This window comes from Opisthocomus hoazin, chromosome 3 (assembly GCF_030867145.1).
Source record: "Opisthocomus hoazin isolate bOpiHoa1 chromosome 3, bOpiHoa1.hap1, whole genome shotgun sequence".
Lineage (NCBI taxonomy): Eukaryota > Metazoa > Chordata > Aves > Opisthocomiformes > Opisthocomidae > Opisthocomus > Opisthocomus hoazin.
The window spans coordinates 63592191-63619963 of NC_134416.1; the positions used below are offsets into that span (position 1 = coordinate 63592191).

General features: G+C 35.8%; 1 protein-coding gene across 7 annotated transcripts in view; it reads right to left on the minus strand.

Annotated features, from left to right (window-relative positions):
• CDH19 (cadherin 19) overlaps window positions 1-27773 on the minus strand; it is a 153810-nt gene that overhangs the window by 53684 nt on the left and 72353 nt on the right. For 5 of the 7 annotated variants that reach the window (XM_075416536.1, XM_075416535.1, XM_075416534.1 and 2 more), the window contains exon 3: window positions 7048-7139. The gene's annotated coding sequence lies outside the window, so the exon portion shown is untranslated. Of the gene's footprint in view, window positions 1-7047; window positions 7140-13794; window positions 13867-18205; window positions 18287-27773 lie in introns of those variants that run through there. The other 2 variants (XM_075416531.1, XM_075416532.1) reach the window with 2 other exon arrangements.

Here is a 27773-nt window from a genome sequence, read left to right on the forward strand (position 1 = left end):
GAGCAGGGACCTATCTCTCACTTCTTCCTTTTTTTAATATTTCACTGTTCTGCACTAGGAATATATCTTATCATCTTTCTTTACTCATTCTATCAATTATGTTAAAGGCTAACATTCTTTTTTTATCTGTCTCATATATCAAAGATATATTAATACAATACTTTTCTTATTTAATTCCATTAAACTTTGTAAGCACTTTTTGGGCAGTGAGGTATTCAAAACAGGATAGGAACAGAGGATTAGGTCATGCAGGCCAAATAAGGGGTGTTGTATAATCAATTTCATACCAAAGAATTTTATAAAGGATTTATTTTCTGTTGCTTTTCAAGATGTGGAATAAAATATTCCAGGTATAAACCAACAAACCCCATCAGAATTGCATATTGTGTATATTTAAATATTTTTTAATGGAATCACATTTTATGTGAGCCATTAAAAAAATCCTAAAAAAGAATGTCTTTTCTAACTACTGACATTGTATCCTCCAAAAATCCTTGACTTTAAAGCTATTTTTAAAGGATATGAATTATTTTAGACCCCTCTGATATTCCTATATTCTAACATAATGTCAGAGAATAGTTTCAGATAAAAAAAAAAAAAAATTAAAAAATCTAAGTTGCATGGTATCTGGTACCTAGGTCTTGACATTTTTCATAGTCAAGTTTCCTTTTCTTCCTATGACATCTCAGAGCACAAATTTTGTCCATGACTTTCATGCTTATCCATAAAATAAAATTCCACTTTCTCCGATCAACTTACTACTTGGTACATGCAATATTTCTCTTCCTGTAAAATGAAGGGGAAAAATACTGTTTATACTTCCATTATCATTCAGCACAGTCCTTATTGCAAATCAAATTAAGATATCTTGGGACATTCCAATTAATTATAAATTCCCTTTTGATTAAAAGTCCGTTAATGAGAAAGTCAGGAACATTGCTAGAATTTGTGTTGAGACTTGCCTTTTTGAAAGTCATTGTTCGGATGATACTGTGTTGTTGTTGGTTTTGATAATGTATTACATCTATGTAGGTAATAGCCTTTGAAAAGTTCCTAGCTATTATTTGGTGCCTTGAACATCCCCCCCCACACACACTTCTGTAAAATTTTGCCTTTTTAACACACTTTTTTCTCAGGTCCTTAAAGTCAGGTCATTCATCAGGTGTATTATTTTATTTTAGAGCGGAAAAATAAAAAAAACAAAACAACAGTGAGAGAACTGGAAAATTGGATTAAAAATTCAATAAAGCTAAAAACTTCAAAGTAACCCCCATAATTCAGCTGATATTACTTCAGCTAATTGTTATTGTTAGCTGATAAGACTACTTATTTTCTAGACTAATATTCTTGATAGAGAAAAGCCAGACATCCAGTTCTTTCTTGAAGCCGGCAAAATATTTTGTTATTTCTCTATATTTTCTGTTCTGTTCTTTGTAACTTTTCATTCATTTCTTTCATTTTCCAACCTATTTTTACCTTATTACAACATGATTCTTTCTCTTCCTAGCCTGCATTGAGTTCTCCTTTCTCACATAGAAGCTGAGGTACTCAGGGTCCCTCCCTACTTTTTTCCCATTCCTCATTTAAAAACTTTTTTTCTGTTTGCACCTAAGATTGATGAAATACCTGCTCACCTGTGAGTTCCATCCTCACCACTGCAACTCATCTGCAATAACAGTTTATCGCATCTTCATCCAAGTTTCTTACATCTCTTTAATCTTTATATGTCATTATCTTTTCTTTACCTGCTGAGCCTCTGTTGCTTCTCTGTTCAATGTTATCCCTCAGTCCGACCTCTCTGTACAGATTGATTTTGATATTTTACTTCATAGAAATCTATTGTAAAAGATAAATTCTTCTTTATTATATTGTTGAGCCAGAGTACCTGTGAGTCATTCAGAGGGTAGTTTTGGCTATTTCAAGACTGCTTATGTGCTTTTTAAGCCTTAGCTTTTGTACCTCCAAGTGAGCAGGTATCCTCAGTTCTTTATGTATTACTAGTCTGTTAAAATCCACAACCAAACTCCACATTTTTAAACTTCATCTCCTATTTTTTCTTTCACTTGAAGAAGCTTCTTAAGCCAAGAAGGAAGTGGAAGAGAGAGGCAGAAATAGGAGGAGTTCACGCTGAAAGTAAATCTGGCTAGGATGACTCTAATATGGTAGGAATAATGGTCAGTGGAAAGTGACAAGAACTGAGAGACTAGAAGACCTTGATGTTTAAAATGCAAGACTTGATTTTCATGAGGTGATTAGGAACAAAAGAAGCTAGGCATGGAGTCAGACCTGCACTGGAAAGGAGCACCAGTGTACTGGGCCAGGGGCCTTTCTGTTCATGGGCGACTTTCACAGGATGAATTGCCACCTGATCTGTGCACACTGGAGTAGAGGAGAGCTGTGGAAATCAGCAGGCAGGTCCTTTGCATGTTTTGATTTTCTTCTCAGCTTTAAAAGTCAGACTTCGCTATAATCTATAGATATATCCAGTTTACCTCAATCAAAGTTATTCAGAAATATTACTTCTGTAATGGTTTTGTGTCCTTTCAACTGAATTCTGTGGGAGTCACAGATATTTAATGCAAGAGCCCCATGTCTGGTAGAAAGCAACAGAGCACTCTGTCAAGTGTTAAGTACTCTCTCAGTTGTTTCAAAAGAAACAACTTTTCTTTTGAAAACCACTGAAGGTTACTGTTGGTGTTGTGACACTAGTGAGGTGCATGGTCAAAGTAGTTTCTCCGGAACAAAAGTGGTAAGAACATGGATTAAGAAAATTACAGAAGTTATTGTTGTCAGACCTTGATGATAAAGTGGCATAACATGTACTCCCAAAAGTAGTTTTGCAGCCAAGAAAGGAGCAGAGTTTAATGGAAGGCAGAACCAGTCTGAAACAATTTCAAAGATCCATGAAAAAATGTGCTGAAAAGCAGGAGACGGAAGACTTGGGAGTTGCACTAAGGAAGAAACATGAGGCCTTTGGAAACAGCAAACTTATCAACAGATGATGCAAGTCTGAAGATCCAGCAGCTCCAGGATTTCAGTGTTTCTTTTACATAAGAATACATAAAGGTGAAATATTAATTTTATGAGTAAATTTTCTGAATAAAGAAACAAAGTAACAAGGTAAAGTTTAAAATAAACAAAACCAAAACCAAAACCAACCTATCAACAAATGAAACTTTAAAGTATTTTATGGATAAAATTTAATGTCTATGACTAATTTTGTACCATTATCTGTATTAATTTTCTTGAATAGAAGCAACTATATAATAACCACTGTTTGACCTCGGAAACACACCTATAAAAATTAAAGACTTGTGGTGTTTAGTTGGCAAAATATGACCATTTCAGTAAATTGTATTGCTATTTATATTGGTAACCTTTATATGTCTCTGTAAATTCAGCTAACAACTCATGGAGAAGAGCAGGAAAACAAGCACAGATTGTATTTCTTATCCCTCACTGCATCAATGACTATGTTTGCGAGAGGAGTGGAATAGTTTCATCTAGCAAATAATATTTTAAGAAAATCCCGGGATAGGAGATGGGAGACCTTTTCATGGAGATTGGCATATTTTTTGTGAAATTGATGCCTAAGACTTTGGCTACTGCTTTCAAAGTTCATCCCTTCAATGTGGCTCGTGAAAATTCGTAGTGAAGAAATAGCACTTCAAACTCCATTGAAATGGGTGGATACTTGTCAAGCCACTTCTTGGCCTTGGACTTGGTCATCACCATGCCTGCTTTGTAGACACTTCCTTTCCTTCATCAGGCCTGAGAGCATTCTCTGGTTCCTACACAGACAAGTGGATAACTTCAAAGCATATAAATACGTGAATATGCATGAGCTCTCAAAGATGCCATGATTCACTAGATCAGATTGTTCAAATTTGCCACCAAAAGAAGTTCTTATGAAAGAAATTACTGAAATAGGTTTCTATGGATATCTCACTTCTTTAAAGCTAGTTTCATCTACAGAATTCCCCTTCTTTCAGGAGTGTGTTAGAGTTTCTGACTTCAATTCGTTGCTAGCTAGCTGAAACTGGAAGTCCATAAAGTTGCCATAGTAATAGAGTGGACAAAGACTTAATTCACTAGTTTGCATAAGTTAGAACTCATATCCTCCAGTCAGTAATGGTTTTAAATTATTTAGGTCTATAAAGTCCAGTGTTAAGGAATTATATATATATATGTAACGAGTAGGTGTCAATTCCTTAGTGAAAAATGAGCTTTGATTACCCTGTGTTGTCTCAAAAGTAGTTGTATGTTGGATAGTAAATCAATCAAAATGTCAAGGGGAATGAAAAGGAACAGGAAACCAGTGTACGGTAGCAGTAGGGCTTTCCATGTTAAGAGAGGCTGTGAGTTATGATATTAATTTACTATGAGTTTATTTTGAAAACTTTCCCCAAACTGATCTGTTAAACTCCATGAAAGCCATTTGGATTTAACAGTAACAGAGGACAGCACAGTATGAATTTTGCAAGCTAGTGAAAACAAGGGGACTACAGTCAATTGTTATTGTTCCCAGTCCACAGGTACAATTTGCACTGACACTGCTCCAGTCACAAGAAAGAAGTGGAAGAGCAATACTGAAGGAGAATCCTCTTGGAGAATATGTTATGAATTACTTCGTTTTGTCATCGGCAGCATGATTTATTTAGGTGCACTGAATTGTGTTGTATTAAAATAAGAATGTGTCAGAGTCAACTGTTATACTGAGGGGTATCAAGGTGGATGTAACAAAATTAAGTAGTAAAAAATAATTATATATTTTCTTAGTTCAGACAGTTCCCTGCTTCTCAGCTTCTTGATCATAAACTGAAAATCTTTTACTTTGAATTGATTTGAGAACACCTACTAACTCTGAGAACAGTGTTTTCTTTTTCTGTCTGCTTAATTTTGCCCTCCTTCCTCACGCTTTCTGCTTTATGCAACATTTAGCAATTTGACAATTAAAATTGTAAAGCCAGGCCTGGTGCACTGCAACTTTCCTAAATAGCATTGGTAAATAATATAAATATCATAAATATTCTTTGGGAACTTTGTACTAGTAAATGGATAGGGACTTTTTAATCATTGAATACACCTGTAACTTGGGACATTTTAATTATTGAATCTACCTTCAGTGTGTTAGAGACCCAATTCTATATAATTTAATTCCCCAGATTAATGAGTTCTGTAGCTCTTTTTCATGAGATTTCTGGGTACACAGGTTATTCATTTTAATTCTACAAGTGTGAAAAAAACAGTCCAGATGGGAATTGCCACTACAGCTTTATTATATTTTATGTTGCTTTATTTCATTCTTTTCTTGCATTTTAATTCTAATGCCAGCTTTCAACAGGTTGTTGAACCTGAAAGTTTCCCTTGTACATTTAGTTAAAAAAGCAGACTGGCACCTATATTTCTCCCTGTGTAGAATTCCACTGCTCATCTTGCTATCTAACTTTATCACTAGATTTACATTTTGTGTCATGCCCGCTATCACCTATCATTCCGGGTGGTTTGGATCCTTTTATAGATCCTTGTCCAGGACTTGTAAGTAGTGGATAAATGGCATGGGAGGCAACAGGATATAGAAAACTATCCAGAGAAATAAAAAGAATGTTAACAAAAGTGAAAGAAAGCAGGGAACAGTTAGATACACCACTATCATAAATTTCTTTTGCTGTCGCATACAAAAATAGAAGAGTTGGGTTTTTTTTGTGATTGTAGGTATGTTCTGCTTTGTCCAGGAAGCTCTCATGAACGGAGATAAATACAGAGCTGCCTTAATGCTAGGTTTCCTCTCTTCCACCTGCTCCAGCCTCCACTACTGTTCAGCACATTTTGACCTTTTAGAGGTCTCTTACAAAAAATGTTTTTTTTATTATAAGGGGTCTTATGATTCAGGACTTCGGATATAAAACCAGTTTTTATGGGTTTTTTTGGTTAGGTATTTTTTTCCCCTCAAAGGCTGTTACAGACCATATGAACTTCGTATTGTGCGTGCTACAGCCTATTTAGCCTTCAACAGTGAACGTTAGTTTTAAAGAAAATGTCTGTCCTCTGGACACTCAGAACTAAAAGGCCACTCTTAAAATCAGAGTCTAAATACCAGAAATATACTTAACGGCTTTCACAAAGGACATCATTTGCCAACGTAAAGGATGAAAGGGTATTTTCCTATAGACAGCATTTGCAGAATAGAGAGATGCTCTCAGTATTCTGGGGTTGAAACTTCATTCGGTAGCACATTACAATTTCACTAGTGATTAGTTAAAAAAAAACAAGATTAAAATATTTAGACAAATGGGATGTACAAAAGAGGACTAAAAATATTTTAGTCATGAGTTCTTGCAGTTATTACCAACAACTGTTAACCAGGAAAGTATATTCTGTATATTTTCCGTCTCATTTTCCTTCAAATTTCTTTTGTGACCTCCTTGTCCTTTATTGAAATACGATTCAAAATGTACTTCGCTAATGCCGATTATGTTATTGTACTATTTCACCCTCACAGCCGTGTGGTAACAAAGGAGTAGAAACAGGGACAGAGTATTGGCACGGTGCTATGGAATCTTAAGCACGGCACAGAAATCCTCCTCTCTGGGAAGGGGCCAGGGCTGTTATCCCTGCTAAGAGTGCTAGCATAGCCGTGTGAAAACAAAACAAATAACCCCCACAGGATAGAAAGCATAATTTTCCTAACAAAGAAATACAAGTGTTCCAAGCTGTCGTAGTAGAACATGAAAATAAGATGTACGCTGTAAGCAATAAATCTAATGTGTTGCCTCATTGCTGAATGTGTCACGAAAGATTAGGCAAAACTAAAAGAAACAAATGGATAAAACGTTCACACACAATCTCCAAAAGAAAAGAGGTGACACGCCAACTAGAACTGGAAGTAGATATTGGATTTTAGATCTTCTGAAATTGCCTTTTTGGATGTCTTGTCATTTTCTCTACTTAATGTCAGGTGAGTTTTACAGAATGTAATATTTAAACTAAATAAATAGAACAGTACTACTGCTTAAAACTGCAATTTGCTTGAAATAAATGTTTTACCTTGGGAAAATCATTGAACTCTGAGCTGTTTCAAAGCTGAAAAATTCCAAGCTGATCAAATTCTCTGAAATGCTTCAAAGGAATTCCTTTTTCTGTTAAAGAGAATCAGAAGGAAAAAAAAAAAGTTATCTCATACAAATCCAGTTGGTTCCTATAAACAGGACTAGAGGGAGTGTTTATCCGTGGATCACAACGCTTGACTTATTTTTTTTCAAATACTGATATCAAACTGGATGCTGACCTATTTGCAGCTAGAATCAAATAGAGACCAAGCAGGCTTTGTGAAAAGGCAATCTTAAAGCAAAATACGATCTATTATCAGTATTCATACAATTCAGTCTATTTGGATTTACAACACCATCTTTGTGGAAACAACAACTGATTCAGTATATAGGCCACACACTTCATCTGCAATGAAAGCCCTTAACCTTGAAGAGCACTTCCTTCACTAGCTCTCAGTAGAACATTGTTCTATATTAAAAATTCAGTTCTTTTTGTGTTAAATGATAAATGAATTGTAAGAATATCCCTTTTTACCCCCTCAGAGGATGACCTTGCTCTTTTGCAGTCCTCTGAAAGGATAATTTATGTTTCATAGCTTATAGTTCAACTTAATTTTTTTCAGTAGCACCTCAACTTTAGGCTGCCTTTTCCCTCTTTTCTAACACCAGACACTTTTGTTGCCCCTGGTCAGCCTTTCCTGTTTGTTGTTTGAATGAAGAAATCATATGCTATTAACCGAACAAACTAGGGGGGGAAGGGGTGGAAACAACAACAACAAAAAATTAGTTGCCAGGTTATTTACTACTTGTACGGTAGAGGAGGTTTGAAGGGACAACATTCCTGATAATGTAGGACAGAGACTGGGATGCTTACAGGATGTTTACGGTTTCAGCTCCTTAAAGAAGATGGTACTGTCTCTTTTCAAGGCTAAGGTTAATCTCTTAATGTCACAGAGCTTTTTCTTGTCTAGTGTGCATTTTTTTTGGTTGCTTAATCCAATATCGAAGAACTATTTCCAACCTCACTACATCTAAGTCCAAATGCTCATTCCTCATTAAAATGGTTAGACAACATCCCCAAGATAATCAGGGGTTTTCTGTGTAGGGAACAGAGGGATGAACAGTACTGAAAGAAAATTCATACTTCGAGATAATGCTTTTCGATAAGATTTTAGCAAAATTTTCTGATACATTAATATCACAATGATTGGCTCAATACAAGAACCAGTGCAAAACAGAAACTACTTGGAGCTTAATCACTTTACCGATCTGATAATCAAGATTATTCTTGTCTTTCTTGTTGCGTATAGAAAGAGGTCTTAGGCTGCGCTGAGTTTAATGGAGTAAATTGACATCTTTCAGTTTTTCTTCAGGTTATCAGTAAATGACCAATTAAACTCAAAACATGGTTTAAGATTCCCCTGCTATAATCGTAACCTACAAGAATGATACAAGATAAAGATATTATATTAAAAATATACCGATTTAGAAATGGGAAATTTAGAGGGCATTATGAATACTGGAAAACAAAACATAATATATGTACAGTTACTGCATTTATAGAAGTATTTCAGCAGTTCAACTTGTAAAATAATTTCCAACACTAAAAAAGACATTTTTTTAACACACCATTAGTATGACTGGTGGACTATTGCTGTACAGCCAGGTTGTGACCTTATAAATGATCAAAAGACAACCCCAACATATGTTTGCAAATTAAGAGGCTTTTATGTGATTTAACGAGTACGCCATCAAATTGTTTCCTTTTTATATATGTAGATTATTTTTTAAATAAATGGTAAATAGTGATAAATACACAGATCTTTATGAAAACTTACACTTATATTTCTATAGCTAGCTATGTAATAGAGAAGTCCTGAAGATCTAAGTCAATTACTATTGAGGTATGCCCTCGAGAAGTCATAAAGTCATTGTGACTTCAGTGCAAGATACTTGAATGAAACTTTATTTTTAAATAAAAAAATATTTCTCTGTTATTTTATGACCATTGTTTATAAATACGTTGGTGTTTAGGAGTAAAAACTGTGGGTTTTGCACGTGAACAGCATAAGGTTTAACATTTTAGTTTTTCAAAGTTTGAAAAGGGTAGTTTCTTTAAATCCATTTCCTGTCTTGAGAGAGGGATGTGAGAATATACAACTTTAAATCTGATTTTTTTGGAACTGATTTTTAACTAATTATGAACTGAGTTTGAACCAATTTTTAAGTAAGTGTTGACTTCTTAATATAGGGCAAGACTGAGGAGGCTGTGACTAGTAAACCTCCTGTGATTCGTCAGCAGTGCAACTGTGGGCTGCATGCCTGAGCTTGGTGGTGTGACTGGCAGCAGGACTGGGCTGGCTCAGCATTCCTTGGTTATCTCCTTCCTCCAGGTGCAGGAGGCAGCAAGCCATCAGCAACTGCTGAGGCTGTCACCTATGGTTCTCCCTTGCATCAAGTAATCGATGTGTCTGACGGGCAAATGCCTTACATTGTCTTTTACACGGATGAACTTGCCACCACTTGACAGAGTTCCAGCCTTTTACACCTATTAAGTAAGGAAATAATAACACTGTTCTCTTCTCTCTGGGGTTTCCTATATGCTACCTCTGACCGTGTCCTAAATGAATCAAGAAATCAATTTGTAGCCTCTCTGTCTCAGTTAATTCAAACTTATTCACAGTTTCTGCTGAGTAAAAAATATCCAGTGTTCTGCTACAGGTACCCACTGTCATTTTGACAACATATATCATAGCCTTGGTCAAAGTGACAATGTCCAAAATGTTTAATTTTCCCTTTTTCAGCTTTGGTTGTTACATTTTTTATTCTTTTATTACATTACCAATATTAATATTATTTGTGTGAATTAATTCTACTTCTAGAATCATTGCCTGCTAAGTACAACCACTAAATGAGGTAGAAAAATTAATTTTATTACCAGAAGAACGGAACATAATGTGGAATAAAGTTCATTTTTATTGAAAAATTGTGACTACAAGATGAAATATTACAGTGTTTATTCTATGCTCAGATACTATAGGTCTACTAACAACCTAAGAGTTTATATATTTTTTTTTTCCATGCCTGTGAATGTTTATTCTTTCATACATAGATAACATTTTTGTATTTAATAACACAAAGCCTGAGGCTCCCATATTTTCTTAAGACTGTATTTATTATTTTAAGCACCTGGAAGTTAAAGACTTGGTGTAACACAGCTATACAGGCTTTCTCAGTTGTAAATGGAAAGAAAATGGTGTAAGTGTTTTATTGCCTTGTAAGAAAGGTAACCAACACATGAAGTCTAAATCATTCCCTTTCTGTCTAGAGAGGATATTGAAAATTAACCTAAGCTAATAAATTACTAAAAGACATCTACAAACAGGTCAGATGAACTGCATTCTCAAGCTTAGTGCCATCCCCACAGAAATATTTTATTCTTTCACTTCTGTGTTCATATTGATATTAGCAAAGATCAAAGTACATCTTGTTAAATATGTTAGTAGTAATTCACACTTAAGAGTACAGCTCACAGTTCCTCTGTTAGGTATGCTTTGTATTTTAGATAGAGATGGATGATTCCAGTAAAAGAAATTAGACCAGAACAAAGATGTTTCATAGATTAACTAACTTATTATAATGTTAGAGATTCTTCTAAAACACACTCTTTTTCTTCTTGGTAGAAGTTACTTTAAATTATAATATAAGCACTTTTTAGAAATCGTTTGTGTCTAGGTCAGACAAGAGGAATAATGTTATCCAAAGGAAATGACATTTCTTCATGTTTTCCAGCATATTAAAAAAAAATTCTTCAGAAAACTTTTTCTCACACATTTTGAATCCCTGCTTAACAGAGTTGATTAGCAGAATGCTTTTCCCCCATGTGATCACTATGTTTAATGATCAGTGTGATTACTATCAAAATGTCATACTACTACAGTATCATACTAGCGTATGTATAATATGCAATGTGCGCTTGCGGCCCAGAAAGCCAAACGTATCCTGGGGTGCATCAAAAGAAGGGTGGCCAGCAGGTCGAGGGAGGTGATTCTGCTCCTCTACTCTGCTCTCATGAGACCCCACCTGGAGTCCTGCATCCAGCTCTGGAGCCCTCAGTAATGCAAGGACATGGACCTGTTGGAGCAGGTCCAGATGAGCGCCACAGATGACCAGAGGGATGGAACACCTTTGCTGTGAGGAAAGGCTGAGAGAGTTGTGGTTGTTCAGCTTGGAAAAGAGAAGGCTTTGGGAAGACTTTTTAGCAGCCTTCTAGTACCTGAAGGGAGCGTACAAGAAAGCTGGAGAGGGACTATTTACAAGGACACGTAGTGATAGGACAAGCAGTCATGGCTTTAAACCAAAAGAGGGTGGATTTAGATTAGCTATAAGAAAGAAATTCTTTACTGTAAGGGTGGTGGGGCACTGGAACAGGTTGCTTAGCGAAGTTGTGGATGTCCTGTCCCTGGAAGTGTTCAAGGCCAGGTTGGGTGGGGCTTTGAGCAACCTGGTCTAGTGGAAAGTGTCCCTGCCCATGGCAGGGGGGGTGGAACTGGGTGATCTTTAAGGTCCCTTCCAAGCCAAACCATTCTATAATTCTATGACATAAATCATAAATACTATGTCTTAGTGTACAAAGAAAGTAAACATGTTTCTTCTGGATGTCAAAAAAAATTAAAAAAAAAATTTCCTCAGTGTATATCTTTCTGGGATTTTGTTACATACATATTAAAACTCTCACATTTTTCAAGCATTACAAGTGAACACTTCCAGTCTTTTACTGACATCAGTTCATTCTTCAACAACTTCTGTTAAGTGAGCCTGTAGGCTCATCTTTCTCCCCTGATTCAGGTATAGTGAGCATTGCTGCAACATACCGAGACTTAAAAAAGAGAAAGCCTTACTCACAACAGTCACAAATTCCTAGAAATCTAAAGCTGCTGCTTGTGAAAGGCCACTAAAACTGTTCCTGCAGAGTTGGTCTTCAGATACGCTACTGAAATAGTAGACTTTTTACTCTCTCTGACATTTTGTCATTAACAATACTCAGGAAGACAGTCTATCATTTTTATGATGCAACACTTTTTGCTGTGCTGCCTTGTTTTCATTTGAAACAAAATGGACTGAATCAGGTTATAGTAGCCCAGACTTAAGCAGTATTTCTCCATTTGGAAATCAGCTATTATTCTGGAGAGACTATCTATCAGAAAATACAGGAAAAAAAAAAAAGGCAAACCATGCAATAAAAACCCCAATAGACAGAAAAGCAAAAATCCATGATTTATGACAACCTACCAGTTATTCACAGCTTTGAATTATTTACATTTCCAGTATGTATAATATATCAGGAAAATGTGATTGTATTTATATTTCAGAGTTTCTTTGAATGCTTCATGCAACAAATACATGCTTGTAGATACTACATTTGCGGGTAAGTTCTTGCTTTAAATTTTCAATGCTTCTGAGAAAGTAGTTTCATTTTCAGGAAATAAACAATACTATCTACCAAGATTTTTTTTTTTTTTTAAGTAACTTCATTCTTTGGCTTGGTTTTAAGGACTCAGTGCAATACAAAATTTTTATTTTGTTTTGTTAATACTGGTTGCTAAGAGCAGGCGGTTACTTGTCTGGCCATTCAGATGTTGTTGGTGGAGCTATCTAGCCCTGGCCATCAAGAGAGGACGTTTCAGTATCTCGCCTTGGGTTAGCACCTCAGGGGGCTTCAGGCTCGCTTGGCTTGCAGCTTGCAGCACTGCTCTGTGTTAGCTGCTTCTACTCCTACTGATGTGTCTCCCGAGGGATTTGCTACCTGTCCATATGTGAACAGCTGGATCTGCCAGGACATGAACCCCACTGTGCAGGGGAGCAGCCCTGTCACCAGAACAGCGAAACACCTCATACACATTCAGCCTCCCCGTGGCTGCAGAAGCTGCCAGCAGAGGACAGAAGTCCAGAGGGGCCTGGCCACAGCCAGTGCCATGTCCATTGGCTGGTGTGGGGTGCTAAGGGCATTCAGTTGTGGGATCCCAGTCAGTGACTGCCTGTGGAACCAATAATTGATGGGACTGGGTTTGCTCAGGGAGAGACTTCAGCGGTACATGGGGGAGAGACCCTGAGGTTATGTGAGAGGAGAAATTGTTTGGGTACATGCGGAAGGACTCTAAGAAGGAACCAGAGAGGCTCCAGAGACCCCCACATCCTCATCCTGCACTGTGCACCACACAGTGGAAACTGTTGAGCAGACCAGCCTGACCTTCTTCTCAGGGGCACCATTTCCCCCCCACGCAGACCAGGGGAGTTGTGTCACTTGTAAAAACTTTCTATAGCTATGATTAAAATGTTCAAGTAACTGAGTCCATTTAGTCTCCAAACTGTCGAATAGGTCTTAAGCCATGACAGTCTGAGTCTCGGTTCTGCTTTCCTATAACCTTTAAGTGGGAAAAATCCTTTATATAAGATGATCACTTAAAAAAAAAAGCTGAGATCAGGAATTGAGTAGAATAATATTACATGTAAGGCACCAGAAAATGGGTTTTATTTTGTAACTTTTGCACACTCCAGGAAGTGCACATACCAAAAGCTGAGCAATCAGAACAGTTTATGTGACATTTCCAAGTGCTATTTATAAATTTTATGGGTCAGTCTTTTGTGAAAATGCTGTGTACACCAGCTATCTAATGATCTGGCATTTGAAACCAATTCAATTTATATGCTAAATTTGATGTTCGGGGAAAACCAATACACTTACCACATTTTCGTTTTGTAAGTCTGGTTGTCGTCTTAATTTGTCTGGAAACATCTTTTCATTTTCCAGGGGTACCTCATGGGATATAAAGCAATATAAATCATTCTAGCTCATCTACCATTAGGAATTACCATTAAGGGTAAATTTCTGTCCAGCCAGTATATATCACAGTGATTCATAAAACAAGCACCAGCAATGCCCTTAATCTTCTCTGATGGCAATCTGCATCTTGTGGAGAAAGACAGGGTGAAAGATCAGCCATTTGAAGATGAACAGGGCAGTAATTGAAACTAGCACGGTTTCCCAATTTGCTAGCAAAGACAGGGATGTTTAAGTTGCACTGCACTGACAAGTGTCCTACTCTCCCTTCGTCTTTTCCCTCCAGTTTTCTGTGCACTCCATGGGAAGCTGAGGCTCCTGCAAAGGGCATTGTGTGACCCATAGTGGCAGCTCACAGACCATTGGATAATAGTCTCTTTTTGTGTTCCTCATTTGCAGGATGAAAGAGAGAAGGAATTTGCACTGTTTAGAGAAAAAAATCCTGTTTTATATCACCTCATATATCATGGATAAGTCAAAAGGGACCCAAAGTTAGGACTACTCCTCATTGCTGCCCGTTTTCTCAAAAATATGTGCAAATGAGTGAGGGCACTTGGAACCTTCTGTAGCAGTGTACACATTCATACTCCTCAGGCCAACATGTAACAGAGAACATGGGTTTATGTATGGACATATGTGCTTGTATTACTGTTTTCAATAAATTTCAAAAAATATACAGAGAATATTCAGAGTATTTTTTGATTGTATAAATTCTTACATGCTGCTGTATTATGATTTTCTCAGCTTTATTTATGAAGTTTGTTGGCAATTTTCTTGAAATTTTCAGAGTTCTTCCAATCATTCAGAAATCACATATTAACAATTTAACAAGGATTCACATCTGTTCGGTTTTTGGCTCCCATGTTTTGTCACCATAGGTAAAACACCTAGGAAGTGAGCTTTGTTCACTTGTGACACTTGACCTCCAGAGAACCACAGTCTGTTTACATAGCAATAGAAGATAGACCTCGTTGTTCCATCTCCTGATATAATCTGTTTTGGATATCTAGACCTCTTTTAACAGTGTAAAATTGTCAGAGAGGCACTAAATAAATGCACTTGGCTTTGTAAATTCTTTTGATCCAGTTTTTTTCTGACCTGTTTTGAGAGATGGCATCATCCCCCTTCAACTTATGAACTGCAGCAGTGAAAAATTTACCGTGTTGCCATGTAGATTTTTCCCCACATATTCTACATATCCTATTCACCATTCTGAAAAGTATCTTTAGAGGCAAAGGAGTGTGTAACCGTAGTTTCTTTACCATTGCCAAGCATTGTCTCTTTAAATCTCCTTTAATTTTTGTAGTCTTTGTAACTAAACTTTGGCTACACCATCAGAATGTTAACAACATAGCCACAAACCTTCTTTATGCTGCATAAGAATGAGGGCAAGGCATTTAAAATATTTATTCATATAACAACAACATATAATACTGCCTAATATAGTTGTAAAAAATGCTTTAAACAGAAAATTGTCAATCAAAATAAAACTTTAAGAACATCAAATTGCTGGTTTATTTACCCATGTTATTTACTGCTGACTGTCTTAAAGATCTGTAAAATTCTAAAAGAGTTTATTTTGCAGAGAAATTCTATTCTGGCTAGATTTGAATCAGAATAAATACATAAAGACAGTGCTCAGTCACACTGAATTCAGTTCTTCTTTTGTTATTTATAGTTTATAATTTATTGAGATGTGTTTTGGCTTTCACTGTGTCATAATTCCATGTAATAAGTAAAGCAAGAAAATGTTAAGTGACAGCTTACACTTCCTCTAATGTTTAGTTAGCAATTTTAAAGTTGCAACAACTGTCACTCACAAGTTGGAAAAAAAAAATGTGCCAATGCAAAAAAGAGTTTGTCCTCCAATAATTTAACATAGAATCAGAATGTATTAACTTTAGAGTTCTCCCTTAAGATAGTCTTAGCAATCTTATTTCAGACATTATTGCATTTTCAGTTCCAGTACTATATTTACAGACACAAAGTCTTTTCCTGAGGTTTTACTTCTTTATTTTTTCCTTTTTTTTCCCAATACCCTTTATGTTGCTGTTTATTTGAATGTTTCTAATTTTGTTATCTCAAAATGAGTTTTATTTAACAGTTAGGTCAGAGGCCTGAGAATAAGGGATTCTAATTTAATAACACCTTCTGTTTACAAGGTGTTCACTGTTTGTGTCCCTGATAGAAAGCCTGGGAGTAATGTCCTTTTGCAAACATTGTTAACAGTTGCAGCTTGTTAGCAGCAGCAACTGCAATTCCTTTTACGCTACAGGCTATGCAGCTGTGGAGAGGAGACCTAGATCTGTCTATCCAAAACACAGTTATGTTCCCAGGTCTGTCCCATGTGGTCTTGTTGACATTGCTCCATCCTCATCAACTTCCTCTGTAACGGGTAAGTACCTTGTCTACTTAGAAGAATGAAACCTCCCACAATACTCAATATAGCCAGAATAGCTGAGCCTACCTTACATGCTTCTCTGGCCTTTTGATTATTTCATCTTGAGAAACAAGTATTTCACTGGATTAAGAAGATTGAAATGACGGATAAGAAACACATTCTGTTACATCGTTCTTACTTTAGCACCAGAAATCTTTCTGATTAAGCAAACAAGAAGTTTCCAAGAATATTTACAGTGCACACAATGCAAAGACTACACAATGGAAATTTGACCCCAGAGAGTTATAAAGTATCAAAGCAAATAAAACAATGGGCAATGATAAGAAGCAACATGTAGCTTAAACCATGGATATGATTAAAATCTGCCTGTATAGCATATCAAATATTGCTTTCTTATTTCAATGTCAAAATGTGCTGATATTGTTGGATATTTACTTCAGGTTAGTAGTTGTAAAGCATTCTGAAACAGAGAGGCAACATATTGAGTTAATTTTTAAAATATTCTACATTTTAGCAGTTATGAACATAAAATGTGCATTATAACTTTGTAAATTACCTAACATTATGTTAAAATAGTTACATTTTGGTTCTAAAAATGCATGGCTTACCATAATACTTTTGTAATTTTTTTATTGAATTTTAAGCTACTTTTCTAAGACTATTTTGTTGGCAAGTCCCTCTTTCTTCCTCCCTCCTTTACCTAAAAATAATTCCAGGAAAGGATGTTCATTGTCTGATAGCTCTTACACTAATGCATTTTTTAGTCTGTAAAAATGCAGAAATTCTGAACTCCAGACACATCCCTATATTAATTTTATGTAAGTGCTTGGTTCAACACTTCTAACAGAAAAATGCTGAATGTTGAAATGTATCATTATAACTCCTAAAATTGAGTCTACAGATCAATTTTTGCACCTTAGTGCAAATTTATCCTCATATAAATTAAAAGTATCTTATCTATCTGGAGTGCTTTTGCACTGATTCTAAATTACAACCTATTAAAAATATTAGTATAATCTAAATGCCATGTATTTCCTATCAGTTTCATACCAATATAATTTGTAGAAATGAACAAGCTGACAGACATTCAGCATTTTAATAACTAATCAACAATTATTAAATATCTCTGGGTTATATTCTATCAGCTGTTTCTTGACTACAGTATAATCGGGGAGTATGAAAATGAAAAATAAACTGTAGTTATACCTCCTAATAGAAGGCTTATGAAAGAAACATGTAATACAAGTATTTCGATAGTATATATACAGCATTGCTCTTTGAACATCTTATTTATTAACAGATTGTGATTTCGTACTTGAGATCCAACAAAAATAGAGGCGTCCCTTTTTTGTGGTCTGAAAGAATTGGCAGTTTCTAGGTGTGGGATTATAAAGAGAAATGGGAACAGAGATGTGAAAGTAAAGCTAGGACATGAAAAAAAAAAAGACTATTATTGCTACAGTAGAATGGAGAGTAGCAAACCAGGGAGCATTTCTAAGTGTTCCTGTAAAACAAGAGACTTTTCACTCTTGATGTCGCCCTCAGAAATTGCAAGCACATTTTAGTGACAAACACTTCAACGAGCGTAGATGGAGCAATCACAAGCAGTTGGTTGGTGGTGGGGATCTTGCAAAAACAGATTGATAATCATCATGAAAACTTTAGTGAGTAAGTTGAAGACAAAACAGGCGTAGTAAGAATTTCCTCTGGTAAACGCAACTTAGAAAGTTGGACTTCCACAGCTATAGAAGTTAATCTGTGGACTACGAGGAAACAATACAAATAGATGACTTCTAGATGTTTTAAGTGGCTCCTGGGTTTGTCTTTGCCATTTGTGGTTTTTGCACCACAGACACTCGTCTAAATGTTTTAAATTTGATTTTTGAAGATAATTAAAAAATATAAAGCTCTTACCTGTGTAACCTCAGGGCCCTCTAAATTTAAAGAAATGGATATTGTAAAAGTTGAATTCAGTATCTGATGCAGAGAAGTAAGCAGTCCTCTTTTACTTCACAGCTCCTTGGAAAACTTTAGGAGTTACAGCTTCCTGCCAGTATAAGTCACTTCTGCTTTTAGTTTTGAAAACTCACAATACGACACTGCTTACTGCATGCTATTTTGGGTGCCCCGAGTGAAACTACGAACACAGGCACTTTTGTGCAAAACATCATAAGGCCTCTCTGATGTTCATTCAGAGCTCAGAATTAAAATGCAGAAGGCTCTAGCAAGGAAAATACAAGCTGACTTTCCTTTTCCTAGTGGAAAAACAAAGTACTCCCTGGCAAGTAACCAAGGTGGTGGGAAGGTAATTCATTTTGTGTGAGAGTATTTTGCAAGTGAAAGGGATACGCCTTCTGTTTAGAGATTAATCAGGGAAACAAGTGATTAATTTAGAGTGGTCACAGAAGTAGTCACAGAAGTTAGTCAAAGAAGAGAGTTTCTAAGGCCTGGATTTTGCCCTCCAGCCTTTTTTTCCCTCAAATAATTTAGTTTCAAGAATCATAAAATATTCATGGTGAGAAAAAAACACATACCCATGGTATTGTTTTATATCCTTACGTATTTTGAGAGACTTGTGAAATAAGACATTTTACTTTTCTTGAAAGTGTATACAATAGTTAATTTTTGTCTGCTAGCTAGTGTTAGGTTTTTATGGTAAGCTGAAAAATATAATACCAATAATTCCTCATAAAAAAGAAAAAGAAGGCCCTTAAAATCTAGTGGAATAATTATGCAACAGATTATACTGTTTTCATAGAAATTAAGTTTTATCTTAAGTCAGTTTAGGAAATTTTGAACAATAATTCAAATATTCATTGTGCATTCCTTGTGTTCTTGTAAAGAAATAAGGAGATTTTGGCAATAAACAAGAACTTTGAATTACAATAACAGTTATGTAATGACTATGGAACATGTGTTTATGGTGAGATAATTTATAACTTAGTGTTACAACAAATATTAGCTCCAGGTCAAGAAGATTTCTGAGAAATCCTAAATGGTAAAATAAAAATATGACATTTTGTCAGACTTAATGTATCTTGTTAATGATAAAATTTAAAAAAAACACAACAACCCACACCTCAAAAACTTCAACAAAATTTTAGATTTTCCACTATAAAATTAGTAAGTTGAGGAATAAATATACCTTTGGTTGACAGATTTTCTTTTTCTCCTATAATTGCCTCCTTTAGACAGAAAATTTTGACATCTCTAGAAAAGTTGTTTCTCCCTCTTTCTTCTTCCTCATCCAGTCTAAGAAAATTTAGCGAATGTTCCTATGTGGAAATTGAAAAACTCTTGTCTATACCTTTGTCACTTATTTTTAACAAATTTTTTTCTGGAAAGGAAGGAAAGTAAATTCTGACTAGCTCTGCAGATCTTACTTAGACATTCAGGAATCTCGTGGCCAGAACACAAAACATGGTGAATGAGGAAATGTGATTCTTCTGCATACATAGTAATATAAGAAAATATGACTAGATAGCGTTGCTGGGTCAGAGAACAAAAGTAGAGCAGAACATGGTCTGCAAAGGCAACCATTCTGATTTATGTTTACATGAGCTCTGGTACTTTGGGTAAAACTGAATCACTGTTTACTGTATTTATGTGCAGACATCTGGGGCAAATCAGCTGGTTCCAAAAAAATACAAAAAACCTCTAGTATCACAGACCTTCAAACTTGAAATTAACGGGCTTGAAGTAACACTGGAAAACTGTCCATTCATTATTCCACCTTGACACATTTAGAAGGCCTTATACTCTACAGTAAAGTATTGTTGTACACTTTCTAAGCAGATGGATTTTTGTGTGGTTATTCAGAGTTGCTTCTCCATCTTTTGAGGGTGATCTCCTGAAAACTTCTTGAGGATCATTTCCTCTTAAATACTTCAGTACAAGTAATATAGCTTCTGTATCAGACTGGAAATGAACACATAATAAAAAAATTATATACAGTTTCATCTTTAAGAAGCAGTTAGATTGCCTAATATTTTTTTTCTCAGATCAAAGCAAACATGATGATATTGTAGAGCTTAAGGTTTTTTAATAGCACTGTGTTCTTAGTAACGGTTATTTAATTATTTATGAAATTAGGTATCAAAAACAGTCTGACAAAGATTTCTTTCTGGTGTTCTTACCTCAAGCATTTTTGCAAAACTTGATTTTCTTGTCTAAAACTGGATGTTAGAATTGAGTGAGGGAATAAAAATAAACTAAGATCACAATTTCATATCTTCTGCAATTTTTATCATTCTTGTTTGTTTGTTTGTTTGTTTGTTTTAAGCAACAAGAACATTTGGGGAGAGCTGCTATTTAGTAAGAATGGTTGCATCCTACTTTTGAGTCATGGTCTGACGTCAGCTCTGCACAGGCTGAGGTATAGTGGGTGCAAAACAAAAATGGGAAGAGGAGAAGGACAGTCTGCTAAAAGCTGTGGAAACTGAAAAGGTGTAATTGTAATTCAATCATATGTTATCATTTGTCACCTGGAAAAAGAGCTTTTTTACTATTGCTATTTCTCACTGGCTTTCTAGCAATACAGAAGAGGTGACGTTTCATTCACCAAGCCAGAATTAAATAGACATAGGTGTAAGAAAAGTGTAAGAACATTGCTGGCAGTTGGCAAACAAGATACGTACATTTACTGAGAATGTTGAATCTTGTCACAGAATGTAATATAAGTAAGATGTGACATGTGAAGGTGTGGTGGTGCAGCTCCCCCTTCACATCTGGTGATCCCAGAAACTGCCAGCATTCTTTCTTACACTGCAAGAACAGTTAGCTGGCATGAGTAGCAGAACTGTACGTTCTGGGAAGTACTGGAATTGTGTAGTTACTGTCTAAATATCTGGATTATGTCATGGGGATCATGACCAGGATGGAAAATCACTAATGCCTAAAGTCAATCATCTCGAGACGCTATAAACAGAGGTACCAAGGAGAGCCCTTTGAGCTCTTCTGGTCTGCAGCGGGCTGTGCCCAGTAACTCTCACTGACTGGGACGCCTCTCAGAGTAACTCGACAACTTCCTGGGCTGATCTGCATAAGACTCAGCCTTCACCTGTTGAGAAATCATTTGATCTGAAGTGAGTATTTCACTGAACTTGAAGGGAGTTTTTATGAGTATGTGTGCGTGTGTGTGTGTGTGTGTGTGTGTGTGTGTGAATCGATTCAAAGCATAACATTCTATTACTGTGACTGTAACAGTGAATTCTTTTTAATCACTCTGTAAATGTTAAGGTAACCAGTGATTAATACCTGCTAAGTTCCTGTGATTCTCTCTTTCTTTAAAATGTGAACTGCTGCTGAACATATCCTTTAGACATAAACCGTTATTGTCTAAGGTCAGTTCTGGATCCATCTACACCTAGGCTCCTTTCTGAGAAACAGTTTAGAAAGCGAAGGGGTCCAATCCAAACCTGGTGACTTTCTTACACTTTCTTTCACTCTGTATAAAAAAATTTCTATTCGAAAACCCTTTCTGATTTTGCATACCATTAATTTAATAAGTAATAGAGTGAACCTTGTCGATGAACTTTTGTTAGTGACAGGCAGGCATTTTCATGTTAACATTGAAAGGAAACAATTTAGACTTTCACATAGTAAGGAAAACAGTTACCCTGTTAACTCTTTCCTGGTTTCATAGACCATGCTAAGTCCTGCAGAGAGGGATCTCAGCCTTACAGTAGCTTTCAGCAGCCACCGTCACCTTAACTGATGTCATAACTTCCCTCTCGGGTATGTTAAAAGCCTAACATCCCTCCACAAGGGAGACTGGTTGCTTGCTAACAGCAGAGTTAGTAGTGCAATCAACATGAATGGGCAACCCAGTTCTGAGGAAACATGTGAGGAGCTCTAATCATCACCTGAGCAAAGCTACTGCAGGTTTAGAAGAGTTGAGTGAACTTTATTTTACCTGAATAAATAAATGATTTGTCATATAGACACTGGGGGCTGAGAGAGAAGCTTCAGAATTCCAGTTAAACAGCTTGGAGTCTTTTACTTTTTAATTATATTTCTTGTAATTAAAATAGGAATTTCATCCATCCAAAAGATAAAGCTTAAATTAGGTGTTTGTCTCAGGGAAAGAACATAACAATAAAATTGGAATTAGAATGTCTATACAATTTAAAACTTAGTTACTGATCTGTCAATTGTCATAAGATATCTATTTATTTCTTTGGAATTTAAATTTCTGTTCAAATATAATGATGAATCATATTTTCTGGATATATACGTATGTGCTACAGTGATTTGAAGAAAGATGATCCTAAGAACTCAGTAGAGTCAATAATCTTATTTTAAGGAAAATCTATTTCATTCTTCCAGAAAGTAAAGAAAAAATAAAGATGGGAAACCCTAGGAGCACTGTTTATTTTTAAACAGAATAAGAACACTACATATTAAAAAAAAAGAATTGAAAAGGGGACAGTTCTCATTCGAGGAGATGAATGAGATTGTATTCTCATCTTTGACACCTACCTAATTGGACTGATCTCAGCAGATTTCACTCTCTTGGGATCACTCAGTGGGAGCACAGATATGAGAAGAATTCAAAATACAGATGATCCTATGACAAGGGCAAAATTTTTCTTGAAAAATCTTGGAAAACAAAAAGGGGAGACAAAGAAACCAAAAGCAAAACAACAACAACAGAAGAAGATACTTATTTTCTTATTATTTCTTTTATTTATTGTTCAATTATTCTTCTAATGTGTTTGTGGGTTGTATCTATCTAAGGCAGGGGTTTAAAGGAAATCCAGCAGTAGGATTTCAGTTCTACCCACCTGAAGAGGCATTTCTTTCATAAAACACAAGGAAGAAAAAAAACCTTTATGCCTAAAGTAAAACTAGATTTTTTTCTTTGTTGTCTCTAGAAGGTGAAAAACAAATTAATAAATTGCATGGATATTAGCTTGCAGAGAATAAGAAGCCATAGTTTTGTCTACAAATAAAGATGATTATGTTAAAAAGAAAGCAGTTTTAAAAGCTTTGTATTTTAGAAGAAGTTAAATGAAATTAGTCAAACATCTACGAAGTTTTATGGCAAGCTACTTTGTAAAAGCAACATATGTAAAGACTTATCTAGTAAGTCCTGTCCTTGGTTTGCATACGAATACATTGCTCCTGTGAACTAATACTGGTGGGAAGGGGAGGTATTAATCTCTGTATTTGGTTTCTGAATATCATGCAGGTTATGATGTTTTTATAGAACTTTGGCATGAAGTATCAGAGAAGTTTTATTCTTTGACTTTTTTTGTTTTATATATGGTATTTCCAACTTCCAAGTAATAGCTTATAACCTTTACAAACATATCATGGAGAAAATACGGTAGGTTATTCAATTATTAATCTAATATCAGAGTAAGTTGAGTTTACTCAGTGAGGGACAGGGAAGAAGAGGGACAGAACTCAAGGTTTCAAGGGGAACAATTCTCCCAAATCACCTCTACCCAAATCATGCCTCTTCTGTTTGGAATAGGGGTTTGGAATTTACATCAAGGTAAGCAGAATTATTCCAGGCTAGGTAAACAGCCAACACAACACTGCTATAAGGTGTAGAAGACACTGTGAAAAGAGCAGCAGTGGGATATGAACAAAAGCAATGAGAGCATTCACAAGATCTTTGTCTCTGGGGACTCCATACTGAATTTTGGCAATTTGTTGGCTTGTTTTTTTTATTGTTGGGATCTTTGCCATTTCTGATGGACTTTTTAATGGGATTCAGATATTCAGCTTTTCCCAAAGCGAGTCTTACATATTACCACTTAAGGGAGGCAGAGCTCCGAGAGTAGCCAAGGGGAACCAAGAGAGGAAGGCGAAGTGGGGTTTGGAGGGCTACATAGGCTGAAACATAATACATTTTTTGTATTCCTAAGCAATAACTTGTCATGAAACAGAATAAATATATGATAATGAATAAAAGCATTTTGTTGAATAAATGTATTTTTTTCCATTTCTTCTTTAATAATTCCACTCAAAAAAAAATCATTTTCCACTGAAATACATTATAAATCACAGCTTCTGGAACAGAAGTCAGAAGGTACACATGAGGCAGTGTAAATACAAAAGTGCCTGGTTTAATCTATAATACCATTAAGACTCTTTTTCACGGATCTATTTGGAATCTGTTTCAAAATCTGTTTGTATCTTATTTCTTTCAATATTTCATTATCAACTTGTGTAGTTTTATATTTTTTCCCATAGGATTCTGTGCTTTCTGTGTTATGAAATCCTTCTTTTTCTTTTTCTTTTTTTTTTTCCTTTTTTTTTTTTCAGAGGGGAAAGAAGTTTGATGAATTGCAACAAAGTATGATTACTTAAGATAAGTGTGTACCTATGAGCAAGTGTGAAAAGTCTGTGGAAATGGTGCAGAGCCTTCTTAATGAAAAGAATCTGAATATCACTCTGTAATCAGACATTTCCAAAGATGATTCCTTTCTCCTTTATTTTCCTTTCCCATTTCCTTTCTTCACAGTGAGTGTTGTTGTGATAGAACACATTGTGTTTGGAAAATAATACACAGACACCTTATGATCTCTTCGTGTTTATATTCCCCTCACAAGATGCAATCAACAGGAGCAAATTCAGAGCAGGAAAATCTGCAAGATGATTCCCTAATGGAATGGAGCTCCCTTATTCTCTTACTGTTACATGCTGTTTAGATATAAATTGAACAAAACTGGGGATGTTGTCTCATCTTTCATTAGCCCAGGGTATCATGTTGATGATCTGAAGAAGCCTGAATTTAGCTGATTTCTGTTAGTAACTGGTTCATTAAACGCAAGTTCATGAAGATCAAATCTATAGCTGTCACTGACCAGTCCAGTGTTCTGCTGCTTTATAACCTCTCAGTATAAAAACTGGTGTAGAGATTAGTATGAGAACTGGTTTAGAGATTACATAATCAGGTCAGCTTTATTTGGAAAATACATTTACGCACAAAATTCAGTGACAGAAAAGTGAACTTGTTGGATTAATTCAACAAAACTAAATGAAATATGCCACTTCAGAAATGTCAATGTGTTTGGGGTTTTTTTCTTTTAATTAATTCCCATGACATTTCCATTCAAAAAATGAATGAAATTAAATGGAATAAAATAAAATGAAGGATTCTTGTCTGAAGATTTTCATAATGTCAACATTTCATCCCATATCCCACCAACAAAACCTAAATGATAACTTGGAAGACAATTGTGAAAAGGGAAAAGCCTTTGAGACGAGCTGCTGGGTAAGGAAAAGGTCCAAATTTTATCCCTCCCGCTAAGAGACAGAGGAAAGCAGAAGGATGAAATTTCTTTCCTTTTTGTTAATGTGTGCTAAGAAGATGACAAAAGAAAAGGTGCTCTCACTTTGTGAACTATGGACCACCCTTCAACTCTACCTTTTTTTTGATTTCCAGGTATGGGATAGGGGAAAGCAGTAAGGCAATTCCTTGAGCTTTCCAGTTTTCTGGAATGAAAAAAATTGGGCGTTTCAGTTACACCCTGAGAAAAGTCTTTCAGCCAGCAAAAATAAAATTAGAAGAACCTTGCTTTGTTCGAGACCAGTTCCTCCTTCCCTTCTTTATTAAGGAATTTGCCCCACTTTTTATTTATTGTTCTAATTCAGAGGGAAAAAGTTGGGGGAAAAGAAGTTTTGGGGTATTTTTTGCAGATGGTGTTTTGCATTGAGGTTCAGAGATAGAATCTTGACACAAGAAAATTTAATACTGAGTTTACAGTTGTATTCTGGGCACAACAATTTGTAATAATGACACTAATCTTAACTTGCTTGCTTTTGTTTTTACCTAGAAGGTATGTGATTGCTTGCACTGTATTGCACTTATAACACTCACTGCAAACTGAAAAGATGGCTCATTTAGTTAAATAAAATAATCATTTACAAAAAGATAAAAAAACTGAGTGTAAAAGAATTTTACCCTCCTCAAAAGAGGGCCAAATTAATAACTTCAGCTGAACTAATTCACTCTACTTTCTGTAAAAAAACCTGAAATCAAGCTTATAATGTGATTTATTTTTCTGTATTTCTCACTGAGATTCTCCTCCTTAATATCTGTGTACCACTGTAACTATTCACTGAATTTTCTGTCTAAAAAACAGTTTAAAGTTGCACTAAAATCAACGGAAACCCTAAAGCAACCAGCAGATCTGGTTATGTGGGCTAAACATCAGAAACTTGAATCATTCATAAACAATACCAAATTTTATAATTTGTTGTTTATATCAATGTTATCACATTTGTTATTAAAGACTTAATATAGCATTGCCTAACACAGATTTACAGCTGGTATAATAGAAGTCAGTCCTATCTTTAAATGTCAAAGACAGGTCAGATAGTACTGAGTAACTGCTGTTTGTAAAATGCTCCTGTTTGATCTGTGAGCAGGACTGGCAGATGTAAACTTATCTGTCTTCATTGACTGCTGTGTAGTTTACACCAATTAGACCAGCTGAAGACCCTGACATGAATGCTACATGAGTAACAGCATGGAAACGCGTTGACCTCTAAGAGTCAGAGGCACAGTCCACCAACAAACAAGACCTCATGTGATAAAAGCCGAGGAGAGAAATCAGCCTAGTTACACTGAGATATTTCATAGTAAACTGAAAATGTTCAGAGACTCTTCTTTTTAAAACCATAATTTATTTATGCATTTTAACATTTGGCACAGGGATATAAGATGTTCACATGGAATTAATTTCTGGGAATGTGTGCTGTTAATGGGCTTTACCCACTGGAGAGAGAGGAAGGATATATGTGTATCAGCTGATAGTGGTGTATCAAAAGGACAATGAAAATACAGTAAAAATATAAAATAAAGACTTTAAGCTGTTCTGTTTTTAGGAGGGGGGGACTGTTTTCACAAAACAGCAGAGAATAAACAGGAAGGTTCTATAAAGATGGAGAAGCAATCTTCTGAGTGACAATTTCATTGTATTTAGGAAACATTCTGCCAGCTACTGGAGAATAGAAAAGAAGCAAAGCAAAGCAAAACAAAATTACGAGAGAATATGAAAGACAGAGGGAAACAGTCAGATTTCCTCTTCACAATTATAGAGAAATCTTTCCAAAATTAAATATGTTGTAGATGCAGTAAGTAGGCTGGAGAGAGTGGGTATTCTGACTACTTTAAATGAAGAACATCCACTTCATCTTTCTAAGAATAAGTCAGATGAGAAACTGCGACAGAATCGGCTTGGACAATAGCCAGATGGAGGACTGGTTTTTCTGGCAGTCAGGAGAAGGGCAGAACAACCTGTGAGAAGCACAGCAAGGTCCCAGACAAAGATGTGGGTAGCCTAGGAGCAAGGTCAGCCTTGCCTTGGGTCCTGGCAAGCTCACCCGTAGCCAGATGGAGAACAGCTCGTGCAGCAGTCAGGCCAGTGCCTTCAGGAGTGATCCCACATCTTGTGTAAACAGCAAGGCTGTGAGGTTTCACACAGGGAAGGAGGCTATTAGCAGAAGGAATTATCACTGCCAC